We start from the raw sequence: 23,477 nt of genomic DNA, 5'->3' as shown, positions 1-23,477 counted from the left end.
GTAAAAAATGATCGGAACTGCCACGTACAAGAGGTTTATAGACAGAGAACTGGCTGGTTGCTTCAAATGGGCCTCACATCCTCAAAATTTGTTCTATCAGCTCTGGATAAAGTTTTTCATTTCCAAGTACGCTTCCTGATGCAATTATAATTTCATGTATCTCTCTTCATTCAGGTTACTGATGCTCACTCAATTGTTTTACTATTAATTAATTAATTTTTATTATAATTATTAATGTATTAATACTACTACTACTATGGGACGCGGGTGGCGCTGTGGGTTAAACCACAGAGCCTAGGACTTGCCGATCAGAAGGTTGGCGGTTCGAATCCCCGCAACGGGGTGAGCTCCTGTTGCTTGGTCCCTGCTCCTGCCAACTTAGCAGTTTGAAAGCACATCAAAGTGCAAGTAGATAAATAGGTACCGCTCCAGCGGAAAGGTAAACGGCCTTTCTGTGTGCTGCTCTGGTTCGCCAGAAGCGGCTTAGTCATGCTGGCCACATGACCCGGAAGCTGTACGCCGGCTCCCTCGGCCAATAAAGCGAGATGAGCACCGCAACCCCAGAGTCGGCCACGACTGGACCTAAAGGTCAGGGGTCCCTTTACCTTTACTTACTACTACTACTACTACTACTTCATTTCTCTACCACTTTTCCTCTGAAGTGGTGTGTGGCGTTTGCCTCCTAGGTGTGTGACATCATACTGGGTCATAAGGAAAGGGTTAACTAAGTGTAAAATGTTACAGATAGGTAGCCGTGTTGGTCTGCCATAGTCAAAACAAAAAAAATTCCTTCAGTAGCACCTTAAAGACCAACTAAGTTAGTTCTTGGTATGAGCTTTCGTGTGCATGCACACTTCTTCAGATAAGTATCTGAAGAAGTGTGCATGCACACGAAAGCTCATACCAAGAACTAACTTAGTTGGTCTTTAAGGTGCTACTGAAGGAATTTTTTTTGTTTTAAGTGTAAAATGATTAACCAATAGGAACCCAAGGGGAGGAGTTAGAATTGTTAAGAAGTGAGTCTGGAGTTAGAGAAGGGAGAGGGAGGATAAGTCTGTGGGTTGGGCTAGTTTGACGTGAGAGAGTGAGAGAATCTGTTAAGAGGAGTCTGTTAAACAGTTGGAGTAATCAGTTAGAAGGTATTAGGAAGGTGTAGGCCGGTAAAAAAACTAAGATTAAGAAACTGACAAGGAAAATTATCTGAAACCATAAACTTGTTCATGCTTATAAAATGAACTTGTTTATTTGGTTTAATGTTAACAACTGTCTGGACTCAGTATGTACCCGAGAGAAACGGGTTGGTGGCAGCGGGGAAGCGATCACAGTGGTGGTGGCACAGGGATCAATAGACTGTCAAACGTCCGGGGACCCTGTGTGATCGCGACATGGTGCTCTAGGTAGTGTCCGTGGTTCTCGCCCTCCCTTTTTATCCTCACAAAAACCCTATCAGGTAGGTTAGGCTGAGAGGTGGTGACTGGCCCAAGGCCACCCAGTGAGCTCCATGCCTAAGTGGAGATTTAAACCCTGTCCCACAGGTCCTAGTCCAATACTCTAACCACTATACCACACTGCTGTTTGTGTGTCTGTGTGTCTTAAACAACATCTCAGCCCATGACAGAGATTCAAAGTCTGTACGATGAGTGTAACCGAGCATCTGAAAAAAGAAACATAATCCTCTCTTATTGCTTCTCTCACTAAGGTGTTATTACAATTGCCTTTATTCACCATCTTTAAACAGTTGACGTATTGCAGCATGTGATAAGCTGGATAAGAATCCTACCTTACAGGGAACAACCCTCCGTTTGAAGGTGTCCTCTATTTGATTTAACTCTAGTTTAAAGATAAAGAATTATAAGAAGGCTTTGAAGTTGCCCATCCAACAGTTGGCACTAGGCACCTTCTCACAGTCTTACCCAGTCTATTACATTTCTATTGCATTTCTATTATAGTAATTTTTTCTTCTTGTAAAGTTGCATTTATACAGATATGGGTTTTTATGCACATTTCATGCAAGTATGTCTTTTGATGACGTGTTTCTTTTTTGTGTGACATGCAAGTCCCATCTTACTTTGAGAGCTTTGATAGGAGAGGGTTTATGGGAGCAGTGGGGGTGAGACAGATTGCTTAAAGTTCCTTAACAGTCAACAGTAGGGATGGGCAGATCTGACAGCTTTGGCCTCTCTCAATTTCTCATTTTTCCTATCTTAAGTTCAGTTCCCCACATTTCCACACCAGTATGTGATTTATTAATAAAAAGCCCTTGTGAAAATTCATCAGAATTCTGGTGATAATGTTGCCCAATATACACATTTGCAAAGCAGTTTCTCAAATATATTGCATTTTCATATGTTGTTTGCCCAGGAGGACTCCCCTGAGTGAGTGCCTGAGGGCCCTGCTCTTGCCACTTACCATCTGGCCTGGGACGGGGCCTGAAGCCTCACAAGGACTGCTTGGTGCTTGCTGCCTGCTGCCCAGGAGGACTCCCCTGAGTGAGTGCCTGAGGGCCCTGCTCTTGCCACTTACCATCTGGCCTGGGACGGGGCCTGAAGCCTCACAAGGACTGCTTGCTGCTTGCTGCCTGCTGCCCAGGAGGACTCCCCTGAGTGAGTGCCTGAGGGCCCTGCTCTTGCCACTTACCATCTGGCCTGGGGCGGGGCCTGAAGCCTCACAAGGACTGCTTGCTGCTTGCTGCCTGCTGCCCAGGAGGACTCCCCTGAGCGAGTGCCTGAGGGTCCTGCTCTTGCCACTTACCATCTGGCCTGGGGCGGGGCCTGAAGCCTCACAAGGACTGCTTGCTGCTTGCTGCTTGCTGCCCAGGAGGACTCCCCTGAGTGAGTGCTTGAGGGCCCTGCTCTTGCCACTTACCATCTGGCCTGGGGCGGGGCCTGAAGCCTCACAAGGACTGCTTGCTGCCTGCTGCCTGCTGCCCAGGAGGACTCCCCTGAGCGAGTGCCTGAGGGTCCTGCTCTTGCCACTTACCATCTGGCCTGGGGCGGGGCCTGAAGCCTCATAAGGACTGCGTGGTGCTTGCTGCCTGCTGCCCAGGAGGACTCCCCTGAGTGAGTGCTTGAGGGCCCTGCTCTTGCCACCTACCATCTGGCCTGGGGCGGGGCCTGAAGCCTCATAAGGACTGCGTGGTGCTTGCTGCCTGCTGCCCAGGAGGACTCCCCTGAGTGAGTGCTTGAGGGCCCTGCTCTTGCCACTTACCATCTGGCCTGGGGCGGGGCCTGAAGCCTCACAAGGACTGCTTGGTGCTTGCTGCCTGCTGCCCAGGAGGACTCCCCTGAGTGAGTGCTTGAGGGCCCTGCTCTTGCCACTTACCATCTGGCCTGGGACGGGGCCTGAAGCCTCACAAGGACTGCTTGGTGCTTGCTGCTTGCTGCCCAGGAGGACTCCCCTGAGTGAGTGCCTGAGGGTCCTGCTCTTGCCACTTACCATCTGGCCTGGGACGGGGCCTGAAGCCTCACAAGGACTGCTTGCTGCTTGCTGCCTGCTGCCCAGGAGGACTCCCCTGAGTGAGTGCCTGAGGGCCCTGCTCTTGCCACTTACCATCTGGCCTGGGACGGGGCCTGAAGCCTCACAAGGACTGCTTGGTGCTTGCTGCCTGCTGCCCAGGAGGACTCCCCTGAGTGAGTGCCTGAGGGCCCTGCTCTTGCCACTTACCATCTGGCCTGGGACGGGGCCTGAAGCCTCACAAGGACTGCTTGCTGCTTGCTGCCTGCTGCCCAGGAGGACTCCCCTGAGTGAGTGCCTGAGGGCCCTGCTCTTGCCACTTACCATCTGGCCTGGGACGGGGCCTGAAGCCTCACAAGGACTGCTTGGTGCTTGCTGCCTGCTGCCCAGGAGGACTCCCCTGAGTGAGTGCCTGAGGGTCCTGCTCCTTCCTGCCACTTACCACCTGGCCCAGGGCGGGGCCTGACAGGCCTCACTAGGACAGTTGTTACTGCAAGAGGGGCACAGAGTGGTTTTAAAATGTTTTTTAAAATTTTCTTTTGGATTTTTTGTATGTGGGGGTGGGGGAGGGATGGATGTTTGGTTGGGTTTGGGGAATTATTATTTTTTTTATTTTGATGTTTTTGTAATTTTTACATTTTTGTTGTTGTATTGTTTTATTGGTTTTGTTTGTTTGTTTAAGGTGTTGTTTTGTTCTTAGGGGGAGGGGTCAGGGCTGCCGGGGAGTGGGCCCCAGCCCACAAAATGGCTTGGGCATGTTCCACAGGGGGGATGCACTGGGACAACCGATCTCAGTGATCACGGGTAGGAGGAGGAGTTACGCTAAGACTAGACCATGTCATTACAGAGGGGGCAGGTTTAGTCGTTATCTGAGGACTATTCCTGCCTCCGGGTCTGGTCCTGACCGGATGGATACTAGAATCAGCAAGGGATGCCCACATGACCTGAAGGTGCTGCTGTGCAATGCCAGGTCAATGATTCATAAGACCACTGCCATCCATGACTTGATCATGGATGGAGGACTTGACCTGGCATGTGTAACAGAGACTTGGTTGGATGAAGCAGATGGGCCTGTCCTTGCCGCTGCTTGTCCACCAGGTTTCTCTTACGCACAGCAACCCAGGTCATGTGGGCGGGGAGGGGGGGTTGCAGTGTTTTTTAGAAAGTCATTAGTTTGCACCAGACGTCCTATTAGGAAGACCCAGTTTTCCGAGTGCATGTTCTGGAAGTTGGGCAATAGGGGCAGTACAGGATTCCTTTTGGTGTACCGACCTCCCCGCTGCACCAAGGGTTCCCTGCCCGAGCTGCTTCAGGTCGTGGCGGATGTTCTCCTGGAGACACCCAGCTTGATTGTCCTAGGGGATTTTAACATCCATGCCGACACGACCTTACAAGGGGCCGCTCGGGACTTCGTGGAAAGCATGGCCTCCATGGGGCTGTCCCTGAATAAGTCTGGCCCAACCCATAGCCACGGACATGCCTTGGACCTGGTGTTTACCTCTATGGATGTTGGTGATCTGACAGTAACTAAAAGCAAAACGAAAGAAGTGCCATGGTCAGATCACTTCCTGGTGCAACTGGACTTCTCTGCGACCCATCCCCTCTGCAGGGAGGTGGGACCAATTCGGATGGTCCGCCCCCGCCACTTAATGGATCCAAATGGTTTCCAGAGAGTGGTAGGGGATGCTTTATCCCATGTTGATGGCCTTTCAGCCGATTCCCTGGTGGCCCGCTGGAATACGGAGTTAACCAGGGCTATTGACTGTTTGGCTCCGAAGCGCCCTCTCCGATTGCATGGAGCCCGGACAGCCCCGTGGTTTTCCATGGATCTGAGGGCAATGAAACAATCGTTGAGATGGCTAGAGCGCCGGTGGCGGATAACTCATTCCGAATCTGACCGGACACAGGTTAGAGCTCAACGTCGAGCCTACCAAGTGGCGATAGCGACGGCGAAGAAGAATTTCTTCACCGCCTCTATTGCATCTGCAGAAAACAGCAGCAGGAGACTTTTTCAGGTGGTTCACAATTTAGCGGAACCACCTGCAACATCGGGGCCCAGTACGGGCCACATGTTCTCCTGCAATGATTTTGCAAAGTTTTTTGCAGATAAAATCGCTCAGATTCGGGAAGAAGTAGACTCCACCGTGGGAGCAGGACCGGGGCGGGAGAGTGCTAGAGTTCTGTCTGGTCAAGTTGAGTGGGATCAATTCCAATCTGTTACCTCCGAGGATGTGGACAGGCTGCTTGGACGAGTGAAACCAACCACCTGTCTCCTGGATCCTTGCCCATCCTGGCTTATAAAAGCTAGCCGGGAAGGACTGGGCGATGGGCTTCGTGGGGTGGTGAATGCTTCCCTCCGTGAGGGAGCCTTCCCAGACCTGCTGAAAGAGGCGGTTATTAAACCGCTTCTTAAAAAAACATCTTTAGATGCGGCCACGATGGCCAACTATCGTCCAGTCTCAAATCTTCCATTCTTGGGCAAGGTGATTGAGCGAGCGGTTGCCGAACAACTCCAGGCACGCCTGGAAGAAGCGGACCATTTGGATCCCTTCCAGTCGGGATTCAGGCCTCATCATGGGACTGAAACTGCCTTGGTCGCACTGGTTGATGATCTCCGGCGGGCTAGGGACAAAGGTGAGAGCTGTTTCCTAGTTCTGCTGGATCTCTCAGTGGCGTTTGATACCATCGACCATAACATCCTTCTGGACTGTCTTGAGGGGCTGGGAGCTGGGGGCACTGTCATACAGTGGTTCCGCTCCTTCCTCCTGGGCCGTGTTCAGAAAGTGGTGGTGGGGGATGAGTGTTCAGACCCCTGGGCTCTCACTTGTGGGGTGCCTCAGGGTTCTGTCCTCTCCCCCATGCTTTTCAACATTTACATGCAGCCGCTGGGAGAGATCATCAGGAGGTTTGGGCTGGGTGTTCATCAGTATGCGGATGATACCCAGCTCTACCTCTCCTTTAAATCAGAACCAGTGAGGGCGGTGAAGGTCCTGTGTGAGTGTCTGGAGGCGGTTGGAGGATGGATGGCGGCTAACAGATTGAGGTTGAATCCTGACAAGACAGAAGTACTGTTTTTGGGGGACAGGAGGCGGGCAGGTGTGGAGGATTCCCTGGTCCTGAATGGGGTAACTGTGCCCCTGAAGGACCAGGTGCGCAGCCTGGGAGTCATTTTGGACTCACAGCTGTCCATGGAAGCACAGGTCAAATCTGTGTCCAGGGCAGCTGTTTACCAGCTCTATCTGGTACGTAGGCTGAGACCCTATCTGCCTGCGGACTGTCTCGCCAGAGTGGTGCATGCTCTGGTTATCTCCCGCTTGGATTACTGCAATGCACTCTACGTGGGGCTACCTTTGAAGGTGACTCGGAAACTACAACTGATCCAGAATGCGGCGGCTAGACTGGTGACTGGGAGCGGCCGCCGAGACCATATAACACCGGTCTTGAAAGACCTACATTGGCTCCCAGTATGTTTCCGAGCACAATTCAAAGTGTTGGTGCTGACCTTTAAAGCCCTAAACGGCCTCGGTCCAGTATACCTGAAGGAGCGTCTCCACCTTCATCATTCTGCCCGGATGCTGAGGTCCAGCGCCGAGGGCCTTCTGGCGGTTCCCTCATTGCGAGAAGCAAAGCTACAGGGAACCAGGCAGAGGGCCTTCTCGGTAGTGGCCCCCGCACTGTGGAACGCCCTTCCAGCAGATGTCAAAGCGATAAACGACATCTTAAGGCAGCCCTGTTCAGGGAAGTTTTTAACGTGTGATATTTTAGTGTATTTTTGGTTTTTATGGAAGCCGCCCAGAGTGGCTGGGGAGGCCCAGCCAGATGGGCGGGGTATAAATAATAAATAATAATAATAATAATAATAATAATTATTATTATTATTATCACTAATGTATGCATTCATATACACAGTTTCCCCCTAGGGCATACATTTTTCTACACATTATTTGTATGAGGTGTTAGGGGAGGGGTAGTAACTCTGGTGGGGGACACATTGTGCTCCATCTGGGGTAGTTTGTCCACCTTTGGTGCAGTGGCGGAGCTTCATGCTCCAGCACCGGGGACAGAGAGCAGGTGGGGGCATGGCTGGCACGTGTCCCAGGGGCATGGCACACGTCCCAGGTGGCAGCCCACGGTGGCACCCCACTGGGATCGTGGTGCTGGGGGCTGTGCACTCCCCCCGCCCCCTCTTCCTCCGCCAGTGCTTTGGTGTCCATCCTGCACTCAGCTCTCACCTGTGGCTCCCAGAAACTGTAAGCATGCAACAGTGGCCACGCCCCGGGAAACAGTTTCGACTGGCCAGCTAAACCAAGTGAGGGCAGCCGATAGGTCGCAAACCCTCTCTGTTAGGAACTTCCCCCTATGCAAAGACAGACTCCAGAAGATTGAGTGGACGAGACCAATAGTGGGTCCAGCAGTCATGAAGGTGCATGTGCTGTAGAGGAAAGTGAGGAGCAGGTGGGGCTCATCAACCTGGAAAGGTAGCCCATCTAGGAGAAGGAAAACTCTGATCCTAAACCTCCACTGCCTTAGGGGATATATTCGGGAGAAGTGAAGACTAAGGAGCAAACCCTACATAAATTCAGAGTGGAGTCCCTAAGTCGGTTGGATGGTGCCTTGTACGCCTCCTTCTAGCAACTCCTGCAGCCAAGAAGGTGCCAGACCTTTTGCTCTGCTTTCCTTTGGACCACATCGGCAAGGCCTTGTCATATGGGCAGCCCAGAACCTCCATACACACTGCACAGGCTTGCTCCCCATACACACTGCAGTGTCTTGACTTCACCCCTGGAGGGGCACTCCATTGTCTCTCAGGACAGATGGATGCCAATATCTTGAATGGAGAACGGCATAGCAAAATTCAGAAAAGTGTGGATTTCGAAAGACAGCGGCATTTTGGTTTGCATCTTGTTTCAGATTAGCCAAGTTCCCTTTAAAATGTGAACTGAATTTAATTTCTCTTCCACCCGTAGTCAGCAGATAAGCTGGCAGCCACAGGATTGTTAGGAGAATTATAGGTAAATGACCCAGAGTGTCTAGGAAATAGCTGGAAATAGCGCTGGAAGGTCAGAGCCATTTTGGTGAAGATGATTCATTCTCTTCTCTTCTCCCTAGATAAGGGAAGCGATGAGTAAGAGTTCACTGTGAAAAAGAACTACAGAAGGTGTAGTCTTTAGAGAAACAGGAATAGAGTTAGCTCTGAATTCTGCAAAGGCAGTAGAGCTATGCTGTCTGGCTCCAGCTTTGGTCAATGTATAGCTGTAAATAAATTTAATTATAAAGGTTATAAAGGGTAACGAAGAGTCGGACACGACTAAACGACTAAACAACAACAAGAAGCCTTTGGGGACCAACCCTTCTAAAGATAACCAAAGGCAAGTATGCTGTGCTCCTTAAATTTCTCACTGCTCAGGGAAATGGGAAGAGGGTAACTGAATAAAAGTAAGTTACAAAAGTGCAGTCCTATGGATGCTAACTTGGAAGTGATCCCCACTGAAATAAATGGAAATTATAAACAGAAACTGTTATGATCGGGGCAAAGTCCAGCATTATTAAAGCCACTGTGCAGCCTCTGTTAACAGGCCCTGTCCTTGGTATATTTGCTCTTTTATATGTTTGTGTGCTCAGTTTCCCAACAAATTGCAAGAGTTTTGCACTTGTTGGAATAACTGAGAACCGGCAGGGACTGTGTAGATTGCCGTTCCATAATAGACTATGTACACACATGACAAGCCATCTGTAATGCTTGGGTGGTATTCAGCTAAGTTTTACTCAGATCCATTAAAATTAATGGACCTGGATTAGTCAAGTTATTTCATTTCAATAGGTCTACTCTGAGTAAAATTTAGTTGACTATCACCCCTTTTATCCGATGAAGCTGTGGTGCATTCCACTGCAACATAAGAGTACAAGATCTCTGTAAGTGCATATTTGTGAGTGGGTGAGATTTTAATTGTGTCCGTCTCTAGGCTTTGTGTGCTGACAGGTTTTGTTTGTTTTATTAACTTATGAGAAGCTAAAATGCATATAAACATTTCACAACACCTCAGTAGCTGAGACAATAGTAAGCGGAGTTCCCATCAATCAGCCGAAGACAGCTCTCGCAATCCACGGCCATAAATGTTTCAAAGACTAAGCCTCTGTTTACCTCAGCTTTCAGTTCCTCTGATTTGGGGTGTGTGTGTTAAATTGAGAAAGCCACTTCCAGAAACTCTGCCATTTATGCTTTAATGTTTGCCTCTAAATATTGTCTAAAATATTATCCCAAACTGCCTTCAACTTTGCAGGTTGAGTAGCATTTTTATGTACAATACTGGATTACTCCAGGAGAACTGGGCTGTCCTTGTTTGATTCCCATTCCTTCCAAGATTATCTGTCTGCCGTTTACTGCTTTTTAAAATAGGGCTGCCATACCTCCAGCTTTTCTGCCGTACATGACTGGGATTTCAAAGGCGGAATTGACACCCAGGAGGAATTTCTGAAAGGCGGCACTTTGTTCTGGATCTTAGGCAAGTCAATTGAAAAACTGGCGGGGGGTTTTGGCGTTTTTGTAAAAAAAGAAAGAAAGAAAGCTCAACAACTGTCCTCATTTGTACTTTTAAAATTCAAATTAAGTGAGTAATTTAATTTATTACAACCACTTTATCATTTTAGCTGTAAAAAAAAGTTCACAAACTTAGAAACGAACCTCAATCACACAATCTAAATAAGCCAAATTATAAAAACTGCAAAGCAGCAGCAACATGATCTGTATAAGGGCCAGAAAAAGAACCAGTTAACAAGTGAAAGGAAAACGTTTTTGCTAAGTTTCATAAAATTAGCAGGAAGGAGTGGTGTTGATCCTTAGGAGAGAGTTCCAGAACTTGGGGGCTTCTAAGGCCTTGTTGCTAGTGAAAGCTTGGTCTCCTTATCAGTTGGAGGGGTTGCCATGGTGACAAGGACCTGCCCTCCTTTGTGACATCTCTTGCTTCTCCCTTAGAAGCCACTGACTTGCAGGTGGCCATTGTGGGTTAGTAGTGAGGCAAGTGGAGGAGAGGAGTTGGTGGTGGTTGGAGAAGAGAAGGAGAGGTGTTCATTTGACTGTTATTTATTACTTTTATTTGATTCATTTGATTTTATTATTTTTTGTTTTATTTATTATTTTACTTTTCTTTTTTAACACTTTGTTTTACTTATGTTATTTTTTGTTCTTTATTTTCATATTTTTTTATTTTACATTTTTATTTTGTGCACATATTTTGTATATATTTATTTTGTGCATAGAGGACTAGTTAGGAGTAAGTGTAGGGTTAGGGCAGGGGTTAGGGTTATGCTTAGGGCTGGGTTTGGGGCCAGAGTTAGGCTTGGGTGGGCATTTTAGATAGCTAGTTTAGTGAGGAGGGTGGGAATTTTTGGTGAACAAAATGTGCAGACTGTAAGTAGCATTCCTTTGCTTTCTCTTGGTCTCCTGGGGGGTGGGGGGGTGAGTCCTGGGGTCCCCTGAACAGCCTTAGCTCTCTGGAAATCGACATGGCCAGTCTTCTCCAGAGAGCACAGCTCCTCCACACTCTTTCCCTGCCTTCCCCCTTTCTGTCCCCTCTCATCATGTATTTTTCGCTCCGTAAGACGCACTTGACCATAAGACATACCTAGTTTTTAGAGGGGGAACGCAAGGAAAAAAATATTCTTTAAAGGGAGCGCTGAGCAGAGCCTGTATGCATCCCAGGCTCTACTCAGCGCTCCTTTTCATGAGCGGCGTGGAGTGTGTGTGTGATGCTTCTAGTCAGTGACGGGCTTCCCTTCTCCCTCCTCGGGGGAAAAGCCCCCAAGAACCACACACACGCTAGGCGCGGCTCTTTAAAGAGCGTTATGGCTCTTGCTGGCTTTTGCGGGAGGTGAGGGAGTTACAGTGGTGCCTCGCAAGACGAAATTAATCCGTTCCGTGAGGCTCTTCGTATAGCGGTTTTTTCGTCTTGCGAAGCAAGCCCATTGATAGCTTAGCGGATTAGCGCTATTAGCGGTTTAGCGGCTTTTAGTGGATCAGCTGATAAGCTGCTTAGGGCTTAGGAAAAGGGGGCAAAAAGGGAAAAAACCCCGCAGGAACTCGCAAGACATTTTCGTCTTGCGAAGCAAGCCAATAGGGAAATTCGTTCTGCGAAGTGCCTCCGAAACGGAAAACCCTTTCGTCTAGCAGGTTTTCCGTCTTGCGAGGTGTTCGTCTTGCGGGGCACCACTGTAGAAATATATTTACATATAGTTAACTATAGAAACTTAACAACTTTTTATGAGACAATCAGGAGTTAACATGGAGCGTGTGTGCGGCTCTTGGGGGCCGCGTCAGTCCCTTCTCCCTCCTCAGGGAAAAGCCCCCAAGAGCTGCGCACACGCTAGGTGCAGCTCTTTAAAGAGCGTACGGCTTTTGCGGGCTTTTCTATGAATTCCCTCACCTCCCGCAAAAGCCAGCAAGAGCCGTGCACTCTTTAAAGGGAGCGCGGCTCTTGCGGGCTTTTCTACGAGGTGGGAGAAGTACAGCCCGTCAGTGATGGGCTGCCCTGTTCCCTCCTTGGGGAAAAGCCCCCAAGAGCCGCGCTCCCTTTAAAGAGTGTGTGAAGTGTGTGTGCGGCTCTTGGGGGCTTTCCCCGCCTGCCTCCCACCTGCATTCGCTCCATAAGATGCACACACATTTCCCCTTACTTTTTAGGAGGGAAAAAGTGCATCTTATGGAGCGAACAATATGGTACATTTACTAGGACATTCCTGGTCCACTTTCCTCCCAGGAGCTCAAGGTGGCCTTCATGGTTTTCCCTGCCACCATTTGTTATCTTCACAGCAGCCCTGCAAAGTAGGCTAGGCTGGCCCAAGGTCCACCAGGGAGCTCCATGGCTGAGTGGGGATTTGAACCCTCCTCTCCCAGGTCCTCCCGGAAGGAGATGACTTTCTTCCTCTGCTCTCTTCCAGGACATCCGTGGCCACTTGGAGTGCTTCAGGGATCACCTCCTGAGCCTGGCCCTGGCCTTTGAGGCCCTCCTCCAGCTGATGTGAGCGTGTGTATTCTTTGGGGTGGGTGGGGCTGCGGGGGGTGGATGGGGAGCAGAACTCCAGGGGGAGGTCCGGGTGGGCAAGAGCAGGCAGGAGGGAAAAGGGGGTAAAGGAGACTTGGAGGAGGCAGCATCTAACCCCTTCCCTTTCTCTCTCTAGTTTCATGAGACCCCATTTCAGCTGCGCTATGGTCAGTGCTATCCTGCATAGGACAATGGAGGCTGTTCTTGGGGGCGCAAAAAAGGAGGAGGACAAAGAGGTATGTCCTCTGCTTTGACTTCCCTTTGCACAGCTCATTCTTCTTCTCATACCCTTGCAAGATTTAACCCAGCACTCAACCTCTCTTCTCTCTTTTCTCCCAGGAACTGAAGCGGCCATTCCAGAGCCTGCTGGGGGGGGGGGGTGTCTCCTCATTTTGTGGCATTTTTGTCACCCCCCTCAGTGATGAGACCCGGGGCTGTCCGCACCCACCGCACCCCACTTCCTATGCCTCTGCTCCTTATAAAATGAAATTCAGAGCAGGACCTCATCAGACAAACTTAAATGCTGTGGGGGGTCATACAATATAAATTATATAAATATAAATTATTATACAGAAGGCATTACCTGAGAAACTATGCATCAAAGACTTTTAGGGCTTTAAATATCAGAACCAGCCTTTTAAATTTTGGCCCACAAATGAACTGGCAGTCAGTACAGATGCTTAAAACCATGTGATACAGCTAAGCCTTTAAGTGCCACTCATCCCCAGCCCAAATAATATTTAAATTCTTATTGAGGATTTTAAAGAATACCAAAGCACAATGCCAAGGAAGATTAGTATCTCTTGGAAAAACAGAAATTATTGCCTGTGCAATTGAGCTTGGGGGACCATGGATTTCAAAGTAGGGTTGCAATATTTCAAAAAAGTGAGAATATTAGGGGGGGGGTTGGGTTTTTTTTATTCTTAAAAACTTTGTTGAGCTTTTTTCACCAAAAGATTGATATTTTCTCCCTTTTTTTGGGGGGGGGGTCGCAAAAAAATCAACACTTCCAATATGGGAGAATATGGCAGCCCTATTTCAAAGGAAGTATCTCATTTCTTAATTTGCTTTAGATTTAATTCTAAGGTGCATAAATAAATAAATATATTAGCTTCTACTTATTCTCTCTTCCTTGTGTTTTAAAATTAGCATTATAATTCATAAACTTTTAAACTTCCATTTTTCTTTCCCTCAACAATTAGTATACTAACAATCTGAAGGCCTGAACGTTCATTGCCTTACCTCCTGAGAATAGAATACTGATTAAAAATATTTATTTGGGGAAGTCATTAGGAATGCAGTCATACAAAAATAGAAACCTATTGGGATGCTGGGTAAATAGCATAAGCAGTCAATTTTAGGAGGAAAAATTCATTCAATTTAAACTTGATGCCAAGGCCAATAGGGCATGAGAAATGGAAATATACAGCATGTGGTAACAGTTTAAAAGCAATGATGGATAAAATTGTATTACAGAGGAGATGAGCCTGCTTTTCATGCATGCCCAATAACACCACTTGCTAAATAGAAAAAAGCAGTAGAAGGACATGGTAGCAAAAACTGTGGTATTTTCTTTCGCAACAGAAGCAGCCCTGTATATAGAAAACATAACTTGATAAATAATATTCAGGTCAACTCTATATTCACAGTATAACATATCATGCTTATACTTATGACATAGGATCAGAGGCTGCATTCATAAATTATAATACAGAAAGGAGGTACCATATTTTTTGTGCTATAAGACTCACTTTTTCCCTCCTAAAAAGTAAGGGGAAATGTGTGTGTGTCTTATGGAGCGAATGCAGGCTGCACAGCTATCCCAGAAGCCAGAACAGCAAGAGGGATTGCTGCTTTCACTGCGCAGTGATCCCTCTTGCTGTTCTGGCTTCTGAGATTCAGAATATTTATTTTCTTGTTTTCCTCCTCCAAAAACTAGGTGCGTCTTGTGGTCTGGTGCGTCTTATAGAGCGAAAAATACGATAAATGGCAAGTTGGAAAGACAACTTAGCTAAAACAGAAATGTGCAGATAGACCTACATACATTTAAACTTGGGGTAGCTTAAGGAATAGCATGGTAGCAGCAACCTGAATTAGGTTTCAGTGTGAAAGCTGGCTTTTCCTGACATGAATGCTAAAAATCACCTCCAAAGCAAGTCTGAGTAACAGATATGGGAGCCACTACTACATCTTCTCGACCGGGTGCAACTAACTTTTATTGGCCTAAGGGCCACATTCACTCTTGGCCAACCCTCCAGGGGCCACATTCCTATGCAGGATGTGGGCACCCCACCTCACTTGCACAAGCACACACAGAGAGGAATTGTGCACACAGTGCGCCCCCCCCCCCGCCTCGCTGATCCATACAGATCAGTTAAGATACAGGATAATTGGCTTCTTTCCACTTCTCAAATGACCCATCTGATGAGAAGGAAGGAAACAATTTGCATCCTCATCAAGACTGGCCAGACAGGTTTAAAACACTCTGTCCACCCCAGTGCTGTGTCTACTTTAATATTTCCCCCACGTTTCTCCCCTGCTGCCAAAATGGATGGTGTGGTGGTGGAGGCAGAAAAATTCGCTTGGGGAGCTACGTCAGACCCAGAGGCTGCTCAAGCTTTCTGCTCAAGACTTTTAACATTGTGTTAATGAGAAAAAATTGATTGCTTTTGTAAAAAGGTAAAGGGACCCCTGACCATTAGGTCCAGTCGTGACCGACTCTGGGGTTACGGCGCTCATCTCGCTTTATTGGCCGAGGGAGCCAGCGTACAGCTTCCGGGTCATGTGGCCAGCATGACTAAGCCGCTTCTGGCGAACCAGAGCAGCACATGGAAACGCCGTTTACCTTCCCGCCAGAGCGGTACCTATTTATCTACTTGCATTTTGACGTGCTTTCGAACTGCTAGGTTCGCAGGAGCAGGGACCGATCAATGGGAGCTCACCCCATTGCAGGGATTTGAACCGCCGACCTTCTGATCGGCAAGTCCTAGGCTCTGTGGTTTAACCCACAGCGCCACCCGCGTCCCTGATTTTTATTATGATACAAGCCAATTTTTTCTTTGTTGGGAAGGAGCATCCCACAGCTGGTCCTACTCACTCCCCAATTGTGGTTCTACAGCCCATGAATAATCTTTTATTTGTTTTTCTCCCCATCCTCGCCTTAAAACCTTTGTTGCGTAGCATTCCTCCGGCATGTGAGAGCTTGTCCTCAGTTTCTTATAGTCCATGTGGTTAAACAGATTCCACATCTTTGCAGTTATTCTGATGTTATGTATTCGAGCCTATTTACTGCCTAGCATATGTGTTGTGCAGCCTAAATGTATCATCTTCAAGGAAAAAAAACTTTTTTATTTTTTGGGAGCGTGTCATTTTAGACTAAATCTTCTTCCATCTTTCAGGGGCAAATGTTATGTGAACTAGATCATATGACAAATAATGTGCCATGATGACATTCCCAGGAATGTTAGTAACTTTTGCAGCAATTCAGTCCCATCTGACTCTTAGGAATGATGTATCTTTCTCATAATTCACCAGCAGCTGAATTACTGAGATAGCTTAATGCATCTGGGAATTTTAGCATATAATAATAATAATAATAAATCCTTATTTTAGTGGGATTGGATTGGATGAAAATAATATGGCCTTTTTGCTTGTAATTCAAAATGATTAGATCATATATATTTTAATAGTCACTCCATATAAATATGTAAACAGTGCTTAAGGAACTGGATTATGCTGCTCCTTTTAGTCCCTGTTATATAAACTGATAGAGGGACGCGGGTGGTGCTGTGGGTTAAACCACAGAGCCTAGGGCTTGCTGATCAGAAGGTCGGCGGTTCAAATCCCTGCGAAGGGGTGAGCTCCTGTTGCTTGGTCCCTGCTCCTGTCCACCTAGCAGTTCGAAAGCACCTCAAAGTGCAAGTAGATAAATAGGTACTGCTAGGGCGGGAAGGTAAATGGTGTTTCTGTGCGCTGCTCTGGTTCACCAGAAGCGGCTTAGTCATGCTGGCCACATGACCCAGAAGCTGTACACCGGCTCCCTCAGCCAGTAAAGTGAGATGAGCGCCGCAACCCCAGAGTCGTCCGCGATGGTCAGGGGTCCCTTTACCTTTTTATATAAACTGATAACAGGTTCACACGGCTCAGACTTTGAATCCTGCCTGGCCACCACCAGAGTCTGACACAAAGGACTTCTGATTGTCTCATAAAAAGTTGTTAAGTTTCTATAGTTAACTATATGTAAATATATTTCTAATTTGGGCTACTCCAGGTAGAGAAGTTATAAGCATCATTTACTGCATGACTGATGTACATGCATTTAATAAACCAACCATCACATTAAAAGAAATAAAATACTGCAGTCCTCTTGGCACACAAATAGAAAATGAAGCTCAGGTGTTCTTATTTATATTTATGGATGGAGACAGGGTGACTAATTGGCAAGGCCTTTCTTGTGTCACAGGATTTCCTGATTCCTCAGCTCCGTGCACATTCTTCCATATTAAGCATCCTTCCAATTGCTCAATTATACATAGTCACACCTTTGATAATTACAGTATTCAAATCAGCAATATTACAACTGCAATATTGCGTTCAGAAAAATGAACATAGGAAATCAATTGGAGATTTGCAAGGCATGACTGGACTAGGGCCAGAATTTCTGCAGGGCATTGCTCATACAAAGGAAGTTGCCCAATGCCAAGGCTCCTTGGCACTTAAGCTGAACTGCTTATGATCTCTTTGTCCTATTTCTCTATTCTAATCATCCATTGCTTCCCAATAGGGAGCAGGAGACATCTATTTACTCAAGTTCCTGCCACAGCAAGCTATATCTTACATGTAGTCCTGCATGGGGCTCCCAGCAGTCTCCTCTCCCGATTTCTGAACATATCCACACCTGCTTTGCTTCAGCAATGTTGTGGCATCAGGTGCCAAACATCCCAGCTTCAATTCCCGACTTCTTGAGGTAGGGCTGGGAAAGACGCCTGCCTGAGCTAAATGGACCAGTACTGTACTCTGAATTGGTATAAGGCAGCTTCCTATGTACGTCAGAACGTTTACTTCTTGCCTGAGAATTATGAAGTGAACATAGCTAAATATATATTTGATAACAACTCATATTAAAACAACTCATATTAAAACTTACAGATAAAAGGTAAAGGGACCCCTGACCATTAGGTCCAGTCGTGGCCGACTCTGGGGTTGTGGTGACTGACTGAGGGAGCCGGCGTACAGCTTCTGGGTCATGTGGCCAGCATGACTAAGCTGCTTCTGGCGAACCAGAGCAGCACACGGAAACGCCGTTTACCTTCCCACTGGAGCGGTACCTATTTATCAACTTGCACTTTGAGGTGCTTTCGAACCACTAGGTTCGCAGGAGCAGGAACAGAGCAATGGGAGCTCACCCCATCGCAGGGATTCGAACCGCCGACCTTCTGATCAGCAAGTCCTAGGCTCTGTGGTTTAACCCACAGCGCCACCTGCGTCCCTTCTCTTATAGATAACTCATATTAAAACCATGTTTCTCTTACAAATAACATGGAGATGACAGTTTTCAGAAAGTTTGTGACCTTTTCTGTATACTATGCTTCTTAACATATGGGAATATAGGATGCAATCTTATACTTAGTCAGACCATTGGTCCATCAAGCTCAATATTGTCTACAGTGGCTGGCAACGGCTTTCCAGGAAACAGTCCTATGGATATGCCAAAGATTGACTCTAGGACCTTCGGCATGCAAAGCAGATGCTCTACCGCTGAACTATGGCTCTTTCCTTAACCCAGGGGATGAAGGGAATTGTAGTTCAGCAACACCTGGAGGGTCAGAGGTTCCCCACGCCTTCTGTTACCCATAAAACCATGTGATCACACCCATTTACTCAGAAGTAGGATCCAATGAATTCAATTAAGTTGGCCTAGGAATGCAGCCAAAGAGTTTTGTAGTCCTTCAAAAATTATTTTCATGCAGCCTGTTTTGTCCTGTCACTTTAATAATATACTAGCTATGTTTTACCACCAAGTCCACAGGGGAGCTTTCCATCCATGCATTCCTGACAGGTTGCTCCCAGAAAGGCTCCTATTCATTCCACTAAACTAAAACACTAGAAGAATTGAGTGATATTAATAGAAGCGTGCTTGCTCCAGTGGACAAGTACAATGGAGAAATAATTTGAAATATGGCCATAATTATTAACATGGATAAACTTGTACACATTATTCATTCTCTGAGCCAAGAATAATAAATATAGTTCAATGCAACAACAACGAACTCACACCTATTATAAAAAAGGATCCATTTATATAAAGGGGTAAGTATTTATAGGTTTGGACTTGGAAGCAGGCCGATTTCTGAACTTATTTAAATTAGTACAGCTCTAATTAAGAAGTGATGCCACTTTAAATGAACTGAGCACCCTGAAACATGTTATCATTAAGCAGTTTTGAAGTTTTGGAGTGAGTTTAATGTCATTTTTATTGTAACTAAATTTGGTTTGCCATTCTGATTATTTTATTTTCTCTTTCCTTTTCTGTCAATAGGTTGAACACAATCTGTGGGAAAACACTTGGGATTTGATATGTCATCCTGGCCTTGAGCTGTTCATTAAGAAGCATTAATTAGATTAGATTAGCTCTGTAGGTACAAGCATATACACCTAGACTATGTAGTAAAATGTGAAAGCAAAAACAAAAAGTTACAGAGATCTATTTACTTAAGATTACTGTTCCTCTCTAACTGCTTTATAAGCAACTGAGATTTCCTAAGCCTGCTACAGATCCTGATGTCAGAGACCTAAGCATAACAAGCTATGATTCAGCTATCCAAGTAGGCTGGCTAAAATGTACAGTATAAGACTGAATCAGATAAATGCTGGAGATGCAATGAGGTCGAGGGTATGTTCTTTCATATGTGGTGGACCTGTAAAAGGGTAAAAGAGTATTGGGAAATAATTTATAATGAAGTGGGGAAAAATGTTTAAAAGTACTTTTCCAAATAAACCCAGAGTCCTTTTCTCTGGAGATAATTCAGATGGGAATTCCCAGGTGTCAAAAAAGGTTATTTATGTATGCCACTACGGCGGCCCATGTTTTGCTGGCCCAAAAATGGAAAATGAGCGAGGTTCCAACCAAAGAAACTCAAACTGATGGAATATGTGCAGCTTGTGGATGTAACTTATAGAATAAGAAAACAAGAAGAACATTCATTTAAAGAAGATTGGAAAATGTTTATTGAATATATGGTGGGAAATTGTGTACACCTGAAAACATTGGCAGCATTAAGATAAATTCAACAGTGTAAATAAGTTCTGATGGAAGTAATAATGGTTTAGTTTATATAAAATATGCAGGGATTTATGCTATGCAAAATGAACCATGGAAAGAGAAGAAAGGAAGTCACTGATATTTTAAGGTTGTTTAAATGAATAGGCCCCACCCAGTGTGGTTATGACTTCCAGGCACGCTTGCAGTTTGACATTATTTGCTGCTAGCTGGTAAGCTACTTCTGGAGATCCAGCAGCCTGCAAAAATTGGGTGGAGCAAGCTACTTGGTTCTGTTTGCAGCAGAAACCCATAGGGCAAGATGGCAACACTTCAAGAAAGCAAGGCAGCTGGAGCTTTGGCACCATTCATAGCTCCAATAAAGGTAGAAATTGCCTGAGGCTTCATAATTCCCTCAATTCCTCAGCCCAGATTAGTCCTCCTAGGCTCCACCTTTAGAGCATAGTTTCTTAAAGGGGCAACTCCCTGCCTTGCAGAAGAGCACTTCGTAGTCTTGCTGGCTTCTTGCCTAGTATGCTCCTTGTGTTTCTGGACAGGTGTTGTGGAGCAGAAGGTGCTTGGCTCTTTGGGTGAATCACATCTGGGGAGTGTCTGTCGCAGAATCCACAGGGCTCATGGCCATCAGCCTAAGGCTTGGTATCAATAACCCAGCTGTATTTTTCAGATGATTGTACAGTGACCACAAACTCCTCTTTCTCCACCTCAGCCTTGGCTCTTTTTCAAGGGCAGGGCTGCCACACTCAGCAAACAGAAAGTCTACCGCTTTGAGTACTTTATTCTAAACGTCATGCCTATCTTGAACAGCAGGTTTTCCCAACTTTGTACATTGCCTTCTGATTTCATACATATGAAGGCCAGTCACCCTACTGGAATCAAAGGAATTCCTTCCGTGTTATAAATTGCATCAGTGTTTAGCTTAAATGTGAGGAAATAATCTCTCTCTCCAGTAAGATATAAATATTCATTCTGTGTGCATAGTATAATTGGCACTAGCTTATCACAGTGATCATCACCCACACATTTTTTTGTAAACCAGCCTAGCTTTCTTCTGTTTTTTCAGTCTCATTTAAGGAACGGCAATTTGCGTAACTTCAGACTTGGCAATATCGCTCCCCTCATCTCCTCCTACACTCCCCCTCACACCTTGCCAACTCCCTACATTCCATCACCCTAAGTTTCTCATGATTACGCCCTTTGTCTCTTTTCCCATTCTTTGCCTCATTTCATTTAACAGCTTTATATTCAGCACAAGCACAACAGCTTCCATAATCGCTAAATATCATTTCCCCCTTCATTGAAAAAAAATCATGCTAAATAAGCATCTGGTCCATGAATCATATGCCAGTTATAATAAGCCATCTCTCAACTGAGTTTGACAAGCAGTATAGTAATTTTGTATGCAGATAAATATCCAATACAAAAACAGTGAGGGCATCTTGAATCTCTTCATTTGATGCCCTTTGCTTTTTTAGCACTTCCCCCTTGTGCGGAGCTTGAGCCTGCAGGATAGTTTCAAAGGGAACCTCACAAAACATGGTGGCCAGGCTCAATGTGGACTTAATGGCCTTACCCTTTAGATGGAAAAATGATACATCTTTACATACACCTGAAGCAATTGATGGTTGCTGCTTCATGTATGGCAGAGGGGAGAGCATTCCACAGTACAAGCGCAGTAGCTGGAAAGGCCCGTTTTCAGGGGCATCGCCCAATGACATTCTGGAGAGTGCAGAATCACGAGGAGACTATTCCACAGATAATCTAAGTGAACTTACAGGTCTACAGAGGGAAGGTACTCCTCCAGGTAACGTGGTCCCAAGCTGCTCATGGCTTTATGTGTTTACACAACAAGACCTTGCACATAGCCCAATAGCTGATCGGAAGCCAGTACAGTTCCCTCAGCACAGGTGCATTTCCAGGTGTTCTGCTCAGTAGCCTGGCTATAGCACTCTGCTCCAGCTATGGCCAGGATGGCTTTCCTGTTATACCTTCTGGGCTCAATGAGGCATCTGACCTTCACCTGAGCCTACTCCAGCTGAGGTAGCCATTTCACGCCACTTCATGGGTTGGGTGGCATTGCCTGAGGTTATTATGGGCATGCACACTGGTATCTGCTTACCTGTAAGCACACACTTAAAAAAAAAAATTAAATACAACTTTCTCGATCTACCAAATTTGTACAAAACAGCAGCCATGTGTGTGTGTTTGTATTGCTCCAAGCCAGGAAAGTTGAGATCCATGGGTTTTTATTTAAATGTGCACATACACCTTTTGTTATCTACAATGCTTGCACAAAAGAGAAGTTCAAAAATAAAAATAAGCAATGCCTCACTCCAAACTTAGTATGGATTTGCTAGTTCCTAGGAACAATAATTGCATACACCATGCAGTGCGTAGATGGGTCTACTTTGTCTGAGCATCTGCGCCCAGAATTTAAAGTACCAGACATTTAAAAACAACCAAGAATTTCCTCTTAGGCCCACACAGCAGAACTGGTTTTACCAGAGCTCAGCTCCCAGAAAAGTATAGATCTCCGAGTGACAACAAACTGAGTGTACCGTCCCCTTCCTGCACATCTGTATGCACCCTTAAGGTAACTGGAATGTTCCTATTAGGATGCAACTTGAAAACTACCTGTTCCAAAAAAACGGGTCCTTTTTATTCCAAGTACGGTAGTTTGCCTAGCCATAGCCCCTGAAGGCAGAAAGGGAGCAGCTACTTCTGCATACACATACTATTAAAGGAATCCCAAACACATTTACTTGAGAGTAAGCCCCACTGGGACTTGTTAATTGCTCCACAAGCATAACAGGATGGGGCAGCAAGATTATCTTTAAGACATCAAGAGCTAAGTAGCATAGATTTATTTATGTGTAATTTCAGTTTCCATATCCTAAAAGCTGTTGGTAATTTGGCTTCTCGGTCAGTTCAGCAGGTTAGCGGTATCCTACCTCATGAATGAGATAAAATACATTCTTGTTAGCAGCGGTGGCTGGAGCCCATTGGTACTGGTAGAGTGGAAGACAGGGAAGTCAACAGTAGGTGGCGCCAGGGTCAACTAATTCCACCTTTGCTCCCATTCTCTTCCAGCTGAGTTCCAGAAATCTAAGGAGGAGAAAGCTGACAGACACACTCCCCTGAGGGCTGACTGGTTCTCAAGGGAACGTATTAAAAAGTATGCTATGTTGTGTATAAAAAGAAGACTGGGCTCTGCTGCTAAGTTCTTCAACTGTGTCATAAATATATTGTGCTTAGGTCCCTGCTCTTTTACAGATGGTTGTTAAAATATGCAGAATTCATGCAACACTCATTATTTGAGATCCACCTTACAAAAAATAATAATGACTTCATTCAAAGCTTATTTGTAATGCATTTATCATAAAATGCTTAAACTTTCATAGGAGTCTGACACAGACATTATAGACTTGAATGTCGTTTCTTACTAGACTATTCCAACTATGTATTTTGAGAGGTATAAAGCTGTATTTTAAGTTGTTCTAATATGTGGAGACTGAGAGGTGAGCGGAATTGTTGTTTGTTTGTTGTTACTACTACTACTGAGTTGCCTTGCCCTTGCATGAAGTCTTGGGTTTACAATTTTGGAAGAGGGGAGACTGCGGCACCGGGGAGATGGCAGGCTGGTGAGGCCCCCTAGACTTAGAGGCCCGAATTGCCCTGCCCTCACATGAAGTCTTGGGTTTGCATTTTAGGGG

The 23,477-nt window shown here is 46.0% G+C and overlaps 1 long non-coding RNA gene across 2 annotated transcripts; it reads left to right on the top strand.

Annotated features, from left to right (window-relative positions):
- Positions 1–8,787: 8,787 nt before the first annotated feature.
- LOC307214372 lies at positions 8,788–12,820 on the top strand. 2 transcript variants are annotated; one of them, XR_013837998.1, is made up of 3 exons: positions 8,788–9,366; positions 12,385–12,464; positions 12,625–12,820. It is a non-coding gene; the product is annotated as an uncharacterized lncRNA (long non-coding RNA). The 2 variants fall into 2 exon arrangements; XR_013837999.1 differs by lacking the exon at positions 8,788–9,366 and adding an exon at positions 10,709–10,861.
- The last annotated feature ends 10,657 nt before the right edge of the window (positions 12,821–23,477 follow it).

This window comes from Podarcis cretensis (genome assembly GCF_951804945.1).
Source record: "Podarcis cretensis genome assembly, chromosome: 4".
In the NCBI taxonomy this organism is placed as follows: domain Eukaryota; kingdom Metazoa; phylum Chordata; class Lepidosauria; order Squamata; family Lacertidae; genus Podarcis; species Podarcis cretensis.
Note: the sequence above shows the minus strand (reverse complement) of the source record. Positions and strands in the feature narration are given on the sequence as shown.